Source organism: Chironomus tepperi, unplaced genomic scaffold, assembly GCF_022539635.2.
Source record: "Chironomus tepperi strain 1889 unplaced genomic scaffold, CSIRO-AGI_Ctep_v1 contig_293, whole genome shotgun sequence".
Classification (NCBI taxonomy): domain Eukaryota; kingdom Metazoa; phylum Arthropoda; class Insecta; order Diptera; family Chironomidae; genus Chironomus; species Chironomus tepperi.
In genome coordinates this window covers 158,747-174,299 of record NW_027226415.1, presented here as the reverse complement: position 1 = coordinate 174,299, position 15,553 = coordinate 158,747, and the positions used below count along the sequence as shown (strand labels likewise).

Here is a 15,553-nt window from a genome sequence, read left to right as displayed (position 1 = left end):
CTGCCAAATGACTTTCAATTACTTAAATCTTCCTCACATCGTCATCAACATCGTTTTAGTATTTTTTTCGGGGAAGTGAAAATTAATTTGTACAAAACGGAAATTTAAAGTATCTGCTGCATGTATATGGAGTTGCAAATATTATCAGCGACACTTGAAATTATAACTTTGTGTGCTTTATCAGCAATCAGCAAAATGAAAAGTTGCTAAAATGTAAATTGTAAAAATTTATGAAAAGCAGTTGCATGCAATGGGTTTGTATATACACGGGTTTGTGTGAGAACTTGATAGAAAATTATGACAATGAAAATGAGGAAGTCATAAAGTATTCATCATTGTCATATGTGGGTGAACAAATTATCGCAAACATAAGCAAACAACAATTTTCATCATTTTTCCTTTCCTTTCCTTTTTCGAGCTATCTTTGGCATTGCTTTATAATTGAAAAACAAGTTGTGGATGGTTTTGAGATGGGAAATTGAAACGATTTTAGGAGTTCTAGACCAAAGTTGCAAAAAAGGTGCCTGGGACAGACAAAAACCATAAAAATTCTTTCTCAAAAACGGCCGTTAATTTTTTTAAAAAAATATTTTTTGTCGTTAATTTTCAAATTTTTTTTGACCGTTACTTTTATTGTTCTTCGTAACGGAAATTTGTATTTTAAAATAAGTTGAGTTCAAAATGTTCGAATTTTTCGACAATCTAATGTCGAAAAACTCGAATTTGAGACGGCCACACTCTGTTACAACCATTCAAACACCAAGCAAATCCACCACAAAATAATGCTAACAATTCACAATTTTAGAAATTCACATTCATTTCTAATACCGCACTCATAAATATATCTCAAATGCATTCAAATAATGACGACTGTAAATCATTTAATGAAAATTCACACACATTTGTGATATTTCAATTTATGGCGCGTTGAGAATTAAAATTATGATGATTACATAAAATATTTTTATTACGATTCTGAACAGTCTCATTGTTAATAATGTGTGATTCATATACAGTTTTTCCTTTTTTTTTAGAGCATCAATTTCGAGAAATGTGGTTGATGTGATGTTAACTTTGGGTATATGTCTGTTACATTTGAGCTTAATTTCTTACTCACTTTACTTCGCTGGTAGTACAGATCAACTTTGATCCATGGCCTTCCTCAGATGTCGTCTGGTTCTGGTACTATCGCCGGCTTCCGCCTGCTAATTGCCAATCCCAAATGCAATACTGTCTCTATTGACAGCTTCCTTCCAGAAGTTCTTCGTCTATCACGACCTCTTACCGCTGTGCTGTCAAAGCTTGTACAAATTCTCAGTTTTGACATCTAACTAGCATTCCTTCATATCCGTCCATGCTGCTCTTGGAGCACCAGGATGCCATTTCCCTTGTGGATTCTAGCCAAGGGCAGTATAGCAAGCTTCTGTCTCTCTCCCGGCTACAGCATTATCATTTGCATTGGGTCTACCTCAAGATCACTTTCCAAATAGTTTTTGTGCGCTTTAATTCCAAGTCTATAAGTTCCCTAACAAGTTGCATGAATCGGAAAATGCAAAAATTTAATATTTTCACAGCACAAAAATAAATAGGGTAAAAAATATAATTTCTTGCGCAAAATGCAGTTGAAATTTTTAAATGCTCATAACTTTTGAACGGAAGCATGAATTTTACCAAACAAGGTTTAAAAAAAATACGAATACAGTGAATTTTCAGATTCCGTGAGAAAAATATTTTTAGGATGCTCCATTGCTTCAAAAATCGATCATTTATACTGAATATAATTTCTTGCGCAAAAAATATAATTTCTTGCGCAAAAATATATAATTTCTTGCGCAATTTTGGACAAGTAGGCGATTGATTTTGACGACACAAAACTTCAATTTTCGGACGATTTATCCTACTTTCTTACATTGTTTTGCTTCCAAATGGTTTGAGGATGCTTCTAGATTATTTTAAAAATATTTCAGAGGTTGATATCGCGAAAAAATTACCAAAACAAAATTTTGAAATTTTCGTGTGCAATTTTGGACAAGTAGGCTAGCACAAAAAAAATTTGTTGTGATAATTTTTTCGCATTTTCAACCTCAGAAATATTTTAAAATGATCAAGAAGAATCCTCAAACCGTTTGGAAGCAAAACAACGTCTGAAAGATGGGTAAATCGTCCGAAAATTGAAGTTTTGTGTCGTCAAAATCAATCGCCTACTTGTCCAAAATTGCGCAAGAAATTATATATTTTTGCGCAAGAAATTATATTCAGTATAAATGATCGATTTTTGAAGCAATGGAGCATCCTAAAAATATTTTTCTCACGGAATCTGAAAATTCACAAAATTCGTATTTTTTTAACCGATTTTGGTGTCAGAAGAGTTTATCGTTAAGGAGGTATAAGCATTTGAAAATTTCATGTCAGAAAAAAAATTATTTTTTGGTGAATTTGTTCGCGCAAGAAATTATATAACGCAAGAAATTATATTTTTTACCCTAAATAAAATTTTCATTCATCTATCCGTTTTCATTTAGTACAAGTGTGAATTGTGAAGCACATAATACAGTCAGTCGACAGCGACACATAGAGAGAGAATTATAGAGGAATAAAAAAATGGGAAAAATGCCCATTGCGAATATTTTGTCGTAAATCATTGTGCATTGCAACTTCATCATTACAATCATTTGTTGCTCCACATACGCCCATAAATCTCAACTGTTAGCCTTTTTTTTGTTGTTGTTGTTGCTTTGTTCCATACCAACTGCTTTTGACGTTATTAGTCCTTCTATTTAATATTTTGCTATTGTTCTCTTACAATTTATTTTATTTATTATTATTTGTTGTTGCTGTCTAGCATTTACAATGCCACACACACCATACGAGTGAACCATTTTCCATCCATAATGTGATTATTATTTATTAATTTTCGATAAATTTGATGCCAACAATGTTTTTTTTTTTTTTTGATGCTGTACTGTATGAATCATGAATGATCAAATGGGTGTTGAAAATTGAATATTGTAATCAGTTAAATGTTTGATTTATGGATGTTATTGAAATTGATTTTTTGAAAAAGTTAATTTTAATGGGAATTTTATGAGTCATTTGAGTAAGAATGGATGGATAATTAATAGTTTAAATCTACAAATTGGTCTCTGTAAGGTGTGCGAATGCTGAACATATGCAGTCACGTATTACTTACTTACTTACTTCCTGGAACCATGCTCCGATGTGGAGCCTTGGTTTCTAAAAAAGGCCTTCCATCTGACTCTGTTGCTACCCTTATCACAATGTTTGTGCAAATTCTCCGTCTTTGCAGCTTACTGACATTATTTTAAAGCCGTCCTACTCCATGTTGCTTTAAGAGCTCCAGGACGTTTTTCCTTGTGGATTCCATCCTAGGGCAGTAAAACAAATTTGTGTTTCTTCCCCCGCGTTGACATTTTCTACTGAATTGCGATCGAAAATGTGTGACCTATCCAGCCGTACTTTCGCATGAGAATCCCGCGATTAATGTCCTCCTGGTCAGCTCTTTGCAATAATACACTATTTGATGCCCAGTCTTCTGGATTACCATTCCACCAAATTCTAAGAATCCGTCTATAGGAGTTGTTGACAAACACTCTAAGTTTTTGCTGCATTTCTTTGGTTACAAGCCAAGTATCGCAATTATAGAGCAGCACTGACTTGATGCATGCATTGAAGATTTTCATCTCAGTCATGTATTGCACTTAGCCTAACCACACCAACTACAAGCCTCACCTTCGCGCGGTGGAGACCTTTAATCTAAGACACGTAGTGAAGCGGAGTCAAACGAGGCCCTGTTGCGTTGGCCTAGCAAGCCGCAGTCCTTACACTAAACGCAAAGAGAGAGAACTAACGATGACAACCAAAGCTAAGCGGACCGTCGATTGAACCAGCTTAAGGCGACATCTGAGGGAGGCTATGGATCACAGCTGATCTGTCCGGCCATTTAATTAAGTAAGATTACTTGTTCATATAAAATAATAAAGATATTTTAGCATTTTTACACTCAATTGGTATACAATAACACATTTTTATGCTTCCTAGCATTTTTCTTTATTTCACAAATCCTTCAAACCATAAAAGAAATAAAGCTGCTTAAAACGACAGAGAATATGAAATTTGAAAAAAAATCAGAACCTTATATTCAAAAATCAACAACAAAAAAAAAACATTTGTAAGGTTTTCATACAAATGTTTTTTTCCAACTTATACTTCACAAGTGCTATCAGAAATGATTGATATATATTCTTCATTGTGACTGTTCATCGTTATCGCTTCTCGGCTGTAATGGCTAAGATCAAAGTGTAGTATCTGTTCTTATCAGCTTAACATCTGGTAGTTTCTGCATAGCAGAACAAACAAATGTTAAACTGATTTTTGGAAATTGACGGAAACAAAGAAGCTTGCTTCTGTTCTGTCCGGGTTGGCCTAGTATTGCAGTACTTCTAGGATCGGCCCAAATAAATAAAATACATAAACATATAAATTCATAGTAATAAGCTTTTGTGGTATGATTAAGGCTTTAAAGATGAATCATCCACAAATGACGTCAGGCTATGTATTAGTCAGAGTGTGGCTTTCTTAAAAACGACCGTTAATTTTTTTCAAAATAATATATTTTCTGTCGTTAATATTCAAAAAAAATTGACCGTTACTTTCATTTTCTTCGTAACGGAAATTTGTATTTTAAAATATTTTATTTCAAATTTCAGTCGGCCACACTCTGGTATTAGTTTGCTCACCTAGTCCATTAACTACTCAACTGAGGTGTTCCACTGCATCAGTATTTTAATTGAATTAACAATAACTTGATATGCTAATTATTTAAAGGCTCTATAGAAATGTGTTAATAAATATTGAAATAATCTCTAAATAATATGATGGAGCAACTCATTCATTTAGTAAAAAAAGCCTTTTCTAATGCAATTAAACATTATAGTATCGATATAAATGCACACATTCATTTTAGATATCTAAATAGTTAAGTTTATTGCTTTCAAATGCGTTCAATTAAACTTCATTGCACAAAATTTATAATTGAAAATGCAAACAATAGACTAGAGTAGGAAGTAAAGAGGGTGTGAGGCAAAATGCAGGCATATAGACAAACAGAAATTGTAATGATAATGTGGTACTTTGATAATAAATTATAAGCATATAATCAGCTATGTGTACATTATTGGAGGTTGCTTATGTAAGTGATACTTGATAATAAGCTCAAGTGGATGTGATATTGTATGTATAGGTATTATCAAGGGTAAGGGCACATCTAGTAATTTCCCGTATGCTCTTGTCAACCTTTAGCATGGAATAATACGGGAGGGTCTTCTAAGGAATTCTTGCGTTTTTTAGTCAGTTCCCCGCTCTGGTTTAGACTATCCCAGCATTATGTTACTTCCTTTGTACAAGTTGAGATTGGAAATGGTCGGCTAGCAGCTGAACGTGAATGCTAGGCTCCGCTACGTCGCCGTATTAACGGTAACATGCAAAGTTGCCATAACGGCGCCGTGACGGCTGATTTCGACCAACCTTTACGACAAAAAAGGAGTTTGTCGCATTGTACTGATGATGATGATGATTAGTTACTATTGGTCCACTGTGAATAGGAGGGCGTCAATAAATCGATTGAACAGATTTCTGTTTCGGGCTATAACGGCTACTTCTGCTAACTTGTTTTGTTATTGTTCTGCCTCCTTCTCTACTATTGTATTGTGCTGCTCGGGATATTTACCTTACCTAACTAGTTAAACTGTAGAGTTACCATCCTACAGGTTAGCTTATGAGCATAAATTGGTATACATAATCTGTGTGTCGAAGTCTGATGCTAGAAATTTTTTAAGGATCAAAGAATGCCAGGGTAAAAGGTTATCCATCACTGCTCTAATGTAATAACTGGCATAGATGTTGGTCGCCAGCAATGGATTTCATGGTACTGCTAGAAGGCAAACACTTGAAAAGCTTTAGAATAAGAGTTCATATAGATTATAGCAGTGGTAGGCAACCTGTAGGCCATGGCACTCTAGTGTGGCTAAATTTTATGGAAATGTCATGAACCGTACGCTGTGTGCGAGCCTTATCGAGCCTTATCATCAAGGTGTACCGTGGAAAATAAAAGGTTGTCTACCACTGTATTAGAACCTTAATTTCACTCAAAAATAAACCCCGAGTGGACACGTAACTAGTTAAATACTTGACATTTACTAGCCTTTGAGTTACCAGTTACTTACCAATGAACTAGACTTTGGAACTTGACATAGGGACGACTAATGACATATTTGGAACGTTCCATTTAACTAGACATATGTACAGTACTTATGTCTAGTTAATGTCTAGTCAACCATAACCGTTTAACGTACACGGAATTTGACAAAGAAGTTTTGTGTGTGAATATGTATTTAATTGTTAATTTAATTATTTTGGAAAAAGCAGAATTACACTTTCGTAGCTGCTATAAAAACATTAGCATTTAAGTAAGTCACAAAGTAATTAACTATCCCTAACAGGCAATGAGCATGATCAGATGCGATATTTGTGATGATGAAACGGAGTTTTGATCATGATAAATTTTCATCATCACTCCATACATTATTTGATGACGGTACGGTACCGACGCGATCGCGCTTTTGTGATTATGATCACTGATCATGATCATTATTGCGTCTGATTACGATCATAACTTGTATGCAAGTGCAAACTTGCATGCAATTTTTTCACTTTCGTGGTCACTGATCATAATCAGACGCAATCATGATCATGATCAGTGATTGCAATCACTGAGCGTGATCAGTGATCATGATCACTTCGGGTTAGTGATCATGAAAAAACAAAAAAATTAATTAAGTTAACCGATTTTTTTTTTGGTGTTAGATGAATTTTTTTAAGTATTTTTTTGTATGTGTGTTAGTAGAAATTATTAATTTATTTTTCTGAAAATTTTAAACTTAGAATTTTTTTTTCGGTCACCCATCTTATTGCTGCGTTGCTTAACTTTCGAGATCTCGCGTTTTTCCTTGAAGCCACCATCTGTAAATATATAATAATAAAAATATGGCAAAAGACATATTTAAATTATTATATTTTTTGATGATGCAAATTTCAAGAAGTAATGTTACTTTATCACTTCGGATACCATTCGGGTTTTAATAGTTAACTTAATTAACTTTTTTACTTTTCGTACTCACTGATCATGATCAGTGAACATAATCATGTGATTATGAAAAAAAAAATAGTGTTCTACCAATATGCGCATATGAATGTGCATACATATGCTTACAAATTAAAATTGGTGATTCGTTATAAATCATTATTCAATCTGATAAACAAAAATTGAAGATGAAAATTAAATTTTCCCGAGTTTTTCATTATAATTTGAGAAAAAATTATTCAAAACCTTACATTTTATAAGGTTTTCAATTTAACTTTTAAAAATTAAGGCGAAAAATCACTTTTTGAAGGGTTTTTATCCAAACAGAGTAAAATCGATATCAAAAATAAAATTTCAATCGTTTTTCATCCTAATGAAAATCTTTGCAAAAAATCACATTTTTTCAAGTTTTTTTATGATAATTCCTTGAAAATGACTTCTTTCTGGATCTTTCTTTAATGTCTTTCTGGATCTTGCATGACCTTACTGGATCATGTTATTTGATTGAGAAAGTAACTTTTACCTTACTGGATCTAGATTTTAGTTCGTGGAAGTGACTTTTACCTTATTGGATCTTGTACTGTCTGGATCTTTTTTTAGTCACTTAAAAGAATTAAAAACAAGATCCAGTAAGGTCAAAGTCATTTCCACGAATTAAAATTAAGATCCAGTAAGGTAAAAGTTACTTTCTCAATCAAATAACATGATCCAGTAAGGTCAAAGTCACTTCCACGAACTAAAATCAAGATCCAGTAAGGTAAAAGTTACTTTTACGATCAAATACCAAGATCCAGTAAGGTCAAAGTCACTTCCACGAACTAAAACCAAGATCCAGTAAGGTCAAAGTCACTTCCACGAATTAAAATCATCGTATACGTTTAATCTTTCCACTGATTGAAGTGATCATGCTCAGAACACATTTGATTATGTTCATTGATTACAATCAGTGAACATGGTCATATGACTTTGAAATATTTCGAAAAGTTTTTGAAGTGATTATGCTCTGATTACGCTCACTAATTACGATCAGTGAATATGATCAAATATCACGCTCATTGATTACAATCAGTGATTATGATAATTTGAAAATAATAATTTCCAGTAGTGATTATGATAAGGTCACATCTGATTGCGCTCATTGATCGCGATCAGTGAACATGCTCAGATATTTTTGGAGTGATCGTACTCAGATGACTTCTGATTACGCTCAGTGACTATGTTCAGTGATTATGATACGTTGATGATGAAATTTTTTCAGAGCGATCACGATCAGATACGATAATGATTGCGATCACAAGCTGTGATCATGAAAAAACACTTTGTGATTGTAATGTGATTGCAATCACAAACCAGTGATCACGATCATTGCCTGTTAGGGTATTGCACTTTGGTAAAAGTCGTTGGATGCACACCATTCATTTAATTCTATAAACATGTATTGAAAATGTGAGCAGAAAAAAAATTACACTTATAAAAGTGATTTCTGATTGCACTTGTGAAGTATAAGGTTTCATACAAATTTCTTTTTGTGATTTCTGCTTGCGCTTGTGAAGTATATGGTTTCAGAAAAATTTCTTTAGAAATTAACTTTCCATATGTCTAGTTAAAGTCTAGTTAATGTCTTGTTACATTATCAAGACATTTTTGGCAAGATAAATGGCTAGTCGAATCATGTCTAATACTAGATATTGACTAGCTGTGTCCACTCGGGAACATTTTAAGAAAATTACCACCCCTAGACAAATTAAAGGCGTCAACAAGGAAGGAATGAGTTAAATAAATATCATAACAACATTCATAAGGTAAAGCTACAAAATTATTACAGTGATGATTCTTAACAGTATTATAAATATGCATAAGATGAAAAGCTACAGTAGCTTAAAGCACTACACAGAAAATACAACAAATAACATTATCTAGGTACGATGTGAATGTAAAATTTCATTTATTTACCATCGTCTGCGGGATTTTCTTTAAAATAATTTTCTTCAAAAAAGGAGTAACGCGAAAATTAAATTTTTATGGTTGGAATTAGGGGTGTCGATTATTTGGGTTTTCAGGATTTGTACAAATCCCAAATACCCAAATCCCAGGACCCCAAGTACTTGTACAAATCCCAAATCCCCAATAAAAACAAAATATCATTATAAATAGGCGTATTTTCTGGGATTTTAGGCCAACGCATCCAGATGCAAGTCAAATTTTAACCATATATTGTTATTTACTATTGTAAATCTTGTTTAAAATCCTTAAAACTGCGATTTTTCACTCGATTTTTTTTTAAAACTCTCGAAAACGTGCTTTATCTTAATTTTTTTTAATTGCAAAAAATGGCAATTTTGGCCAACATTTTCTTAAAAATTTTAAAAATCCTGGAAAGTTATGGCTTTTCACCTCAAATTTCTTTTATCAAAGTGAAAATTTATGAAAAATTGTAAGTTTTTGACTGGATTTTCCTACACTAAATTGAAAAAGTCTCGTAAATGTATAGTATTATAAATAGTATTATATTTTAACTATGTTTATTCGGGGGACTTGTCTTAGCCGAAGCCAAGATAGAACTAAGTCTGATCTTGACCGGAGTCAAGATATAACTAACTAATTTGGTTTAACAATTCTAAACTTATATACTAGATTTCTTATCTCTAAAGGAACAGATAATGTAATGAATCATTATCTGTTATCGATGGTTATAAATGGAATTTTCACTATGATTTACTACTTAAAATTAACCAAAACAAATTTTAATATATAACAAAAATTCACTTGGATGCATTTTCAACAACGAGCCGGCAAAAAAATGTCGATCTGTAGTTTTTTTGGCCAACCCTAGATTTTTCTTACCAAATATTTATGAAAATATTAATGAATAATAAAATTTTGAAGAACTAAAAAATTATAATATGAAAAAATATAATAATAAAGGAAAAATTCTATTATATAAAGATTTGTACAAGTACTTGGGTCCAAAACCCAAATATTTGGGGTATCCCAAATCCTTACAAATACCCCAAATCCCAAATACTTGGGATTTGTAATCGACACCCCTAGTTGGAATGAATAAGTTGCTTCGTTCTGTACTCAAATGTTTGTTTTTTGTTGGATGGTTGAGTCACTGAATATTCTTAGGGAAATTTATTACTGATTTACGCTGAGGTTTGTGGAAATTTCGTTGGATTTTGAGAATTTCTAGAATTTTAGCATAACCTAGTATGATGATTCAGATCCCTTGAAGCAGAGTTGCCTGTCACAGGCATCTGTTTTGCAACTCTGCCTTGTAGCATCATTGACCATAACATTCAATCTCCTCCAGTGGTGGTCAACCTTTTATTTTTCACGGCACTTTTTGGTAGTATGCCTCGACTAAAACCACACACGATATACGGTTCTTAGTATTACTTTATGAGCCGCGGCACACAGGTTGCCCATCACTGCAGTGTTCGATTTCTACAAGCACATGAGCAGGTCAAATAGCACATAAGCAGATTCGAATAGCACATGAGCAGGCCCGAGCAGCATTCAAATTAGCCGTCAAGGCAATTTCGCAACTTACTGTTAATACGGTAGCCTGCTGGTTATGCTTTCTCGAAATCCCGGTCCGGATAAATTTCCGGGATCGTGATCGAGATAAAATTTTCAGGATTTCCCGGTAAATCAGGGGAAATCAGGATCCCGGGATTTTTCAAACGGAAAACACGTGTTACAAAAAAGGTGCTTTAGCTTCTCACATATACACTCTTAGACTTTGGTGTGTATGGACCACCTTTGACCAGAAGTATGCTTTCTGAAATCCGGAAATCCTGATCCCGATAGCGAGAAAGCATACTTCTAATCAAGAAGGTTCTTTACACACCAAAGTCTAAAAGTGTATGTGTTAAGATCTAAAGCGTCTTCTTTGAAACACGTGTTTTCTGAGGAAAGGGTCGATTTCGGTTTTTAAGGTCATAAATCGAAAATGGAAGTGAGTTAAGAAATGGTTTATTTACGAGTGGAAAGGCGTTGGATAGGACTACAGTTTACCCATACCCATCAAAGTTCAGTTGTGAGGAGCACATTGATGGCACGACCACTCCCCTCCAAGAATTGGACAACCGTTTATTTTGTAGATTTACTGGAAATTTTCTAGCAACGACCCTAGCCTCACCAAATACGCTGTGTTGATCGGAATGTATAGTTATGCATAAAGGTTTCCTTAAAATCAAAATTTATGGGAATATGAAAAAAGTTCAACTAAGCATTCCGAGTATCAAAACAGAAATCCAAAATCCCCTTTTGAGCTCCTGTGCACAGCATATTCCCTTTATTGCATCTTCGATCATCGATTCCCTTAAAAAATTATTCAAAATTCCCTCTAGGAAAATATATTCAAACACCTCCCGTTATTCGTAGCTTATTCATTCATGCATTTACAGCAGCCAAAAATGACTTGTTAATCTGATATTTTTCGCTAAGATGCTTCGAAAATCCATCAAGGTAACGCGAAGTGTTGAATATCTCGAAGCTATTTTGAATTGAAATTTCCACACCAACAAAAAAAATTTTCTCTGTCTGCACTTCCAACGATGCTGTAATGTTATGATGAGGAAAAAAGGAGGAAATTTTTATGCAATTTCTCGCTTCCGGGGTAGTTTTTCCATACTTTTATGAATTTTACATTTTTTGTTGATACCACTGATGCTACTTCTGCTTCTGTTCTGTACGAAAACTCATACTATGTTGTTATCATAACTCTGCTGGCTGTATTTTTAATACTTTCATCCACTTATAATGCATAAATTTATATTCATATATGTGTGAACCAATTTTTCTATCTACGAATAATTTCAATAGTGCATGTGAGATGAGGACACTGGAAATAAAGTTAAGAGATGAATCAGATTATTATGGAATAGCGAGATTTCTTGTATCGAAGTCAAACGTTAAGTAACGGTCAAAAAAAATTGGAATTTTAACAAAAAAATATTTTTTTTGAAAAAAGTTAACGGTCGTTTTTGAGAAAGTCACACTCTGAGTGGACATTTGAACTATAATTCATCTGGACATTAACTTGCTATTGACTAGTTCCAACTTATTTTTATGCACTCTGGATCAGAATTGAAACTTGTCACAGGCAAAAAACGTACAATTTCTTGATAATTTGTATAGTTTTGCAAGAAATTGTACGGTTTTTGCCAGTGGCAGGTACCTCTGCCGAGGTAACTCGGATCTGGATTAATACCTGTTGTCTATCACTCCCGTACTGGAATGGTATGGAACGATGTACACACTTCCGGAACAAGGTGGTGGTGCACCTGGTATGTTGAAGAGATACATTGATAGTGTTCCATACCAGGACTTGAGACATCGAGTTTTAGAACCAGAGTTCGTTGTCGACCCTAATTTCATATGGAGTCGAGTTGGCATAGACTTCTCCATGCAAAATCTAAGTCGACTTCAAGAGTTGAGGACGTTAAAAGATTGAGTACAAGCCTATCCAAAGCACATGAGCTGAAGGATAAGAGCACTGTAATCAGGGTAGGATTGGTAAGGGCTCACATAGAAAGCAACATGACTTGACTAACAACGGGGACTCGAGCCCAACGCAAATAACAACGATTTACCAGATAATTTGTAACTTAAACTAACTGTATATCAGTGGGAGGCTGTCTAACAATGACCGTTATTTTTTTTTTTAAAAAATATTTTTTATCGTTAATTTTCAAATAAATTTTGACCGTTACTTTTACTTTTCTTCGTAACGTAAATTTTTATTTTAAAATAAGTTGAGCTTGAACTCGATGTCGAAAAACTCGAATTTAAGAAGGTCACACTTTGCTTTACATCTAACCCAGAAATGCACAGCTAACCTCAATATGCTGATGAGGATCAACCATCGATAATAAAGCAATCAGCCTTTCCGGTCTGTGAAAAATGGGTTAAAAATTAAATTTTATTTAAAAATTTTCACAAAAAAAAAATGAAAAAAATTCAATTTGCACAGAGAGAAAATAACACAAAAAAACTCGGAAAACTCGGTGTGGAAGGGATTAAAAGTTTTTATATTCAATTGGCAAAAGCAAATTAATGTATGAGAACAGTTTCAGTTATTTTTAAATACAAAACCTATATAGGATTCGGTTTGTATTTTGTAAGAGCTAAAAGTATTATCATTCCATGAAAAATATACAGTATTAAAGCGGATTGGATTGAAGATTAAACGACTGGATTATTTGATTAACTTTTTTTTAACGCCACAATTTCAGTTCCTATGCAAAAAAAAAGAATTTTCAACGTGACTTTTTAATTGATGCCAATAGAGAGCACCTACAAGCTATGTCTTTAATATCTCGCCTGTCTATCTAAATCTCATCTCCCCGGAGCACCCCTAAAAACGTGACATCGAAATTAATATTGAATAAAAAAAAAGCTTCTGTTGCTGCTTCACGGTAAAAAAGGGACGACAAAAATATCGAATAACATGAAAATCAGTTGAACACTTATCACGTCCCTTTTTAAAGCCTTTAAGCGTTTTATTGATTTAAATGATTTTTTTTTTCGGCGATTTAATATTTAATGAGAGTTGTGTCTCGTCCTCATGGGATTAATAATCGACGGTATATCTTCTCATATTTTTTATAGCAGCTCTTTCCTTTCTGTTGACCCACTTTACGATCTTTCTGAGGGATGTCAAGATGTTCATTAAGAATCATGAAAAGGATGAATTTTATTGTCACGTAAAAATTTAATTTTTTAAGGACGTAATTTTTAATTACTTGGAAAGAATGTTAAGCAGTTGATAATGGAGAAATCAGAGCGTGGTCGTCTCAAATTCGAGTTTTTCGACATTAGATTGTCCAAAAATTCAAACCATTCGAACTCAACATATTTTAAAATACAAATTTCCGTTACGAAGAAAAGTAAAAGTAACGGTCAAAAATTTTTTGAATTTTAATGACAAAAAATTTTTTGAAAAAAATTAATGGTCGTTTTAGAGGAAGCCACATTCTGGGAGAAATTAGTTTGGTTCTACTCGAATTCAAGTGATTTTCTTTGATGAAATGCATTTTTAAATAAAATAAAATCGTAACGGCTTTTTTATTTTTGAATTTTATAAACAAATTAGTGGCTTGCCCCCCTGCTTGCCCCATTGTTTTTGTATTTGATTTTCAATCATATTTCTTGATTTCAAGTGATAAATGTACCTTAATTTAATTATTAGATGATCTTCATTGCTTTCAAACTGAACTGTAAGTACTTGCAATCAACAACAAAGTGAAAGACTTACAACAAACTATATAAATTGTGAAAATTTTGTCAATATACGTAATATTGTCTTCTGAACTAAAAGATTTCAAGCTTTTAACACTTTAAATTCCTTAATTCAATCTTATTTCTCACTCTTTATCTCAATTACTTCCTTAAAATCAACTGAATGAAATAAAAATGCAGACAATTTTCCACTTAAAGTCTCTCACCTCAAAACTACTCAAGGAACAAACAGGATAAACTCAACGTTTGTCATCTATATTTCACAAGAACTGAACGTACTGATGTGGATGATAATGATGATAAGAAAGTTCCCGTTCTTTTTAAAAATTGAAAACTTCTCTTCGACAAACTCAATTTACGATCATTTTCAATTTCACCACTAATGTGAAACTTTTCTTCCCTTTTTTTTTTTTACTGCATGTGATACTTAGAGGATAAAATAAAAAGGAATAGACGTTGAAAAAAGAAGAGTGGCCCGAGAAGAGTAGGTTTGTATAAGGATGTGAACTTCAACTGGGAAGATAAAGCTATCAATCCTGGTAGGAATCGCTTCAGATTCCACATTAGGAATTGACAGATATTCAAAATAAGGTATGGATCTCTGTTATTTTATAGTCAAGATATTCTGAATGACTAAAGTATCAACTAGGATTCTCCAAAAACATGCAGATGTTCAGATTAAATTTGACATCAATACATTTCGGTCTGTCTTACTGAACCAGAATGCCAAGTCAAATCGAGTTCGCCATACATAGTTCGCTAATACTTACTTACTTACTTCGATGGCCGTACAGATCAACTGTGATACATGGCCTTTCGCCTGCCAATTGCCAATACCAAATGCAATGCTGTCTCTATCGACAGCTTCCTTCTAGGAGTTCTTCGGTCTACCACGAGTTCTGCTACCATCCACAAAGTATGATTTAAAGACCTTATTTAGTGGAGCTTCTAACAGCATGTCCAACCCATCGAAGGTTTACAGTTCGCTAATAACCGATTGAAATTTGTATGAAATGTTATACTTCACAAGTGTTAGCAGAAAAATTTATCATGGAAATTGAAATCAATTTTTTGTGAAATCAAGTCGATTTCGAAATCTGGACTTAATCATGCAATTACATCAAGAGCAGAAGAACATGAAAAGGA

The 15,553-nt window shown here is 33.4% G+C and overlaps 1 non-coding gene across 1 annotated transcript; it reads left to right on the top strand.

Moving 5' to 3' along the window:
* Positions 1-4,285: 4,285 nt before the first annotated feature.
* On the top strand, positions 4,286-4,480 carry LOC139092109 (U2 spliceosomal RNA). Its single transcript, XR_011544571.1, has one exon. It is a non-coding gene; the product is annotated as a U2 spliceosomal RNA (small nuclear RNA).
* The last annotated feature ends 11,073 nt before the right edge of the window (positions 4,481-15,553 follow it).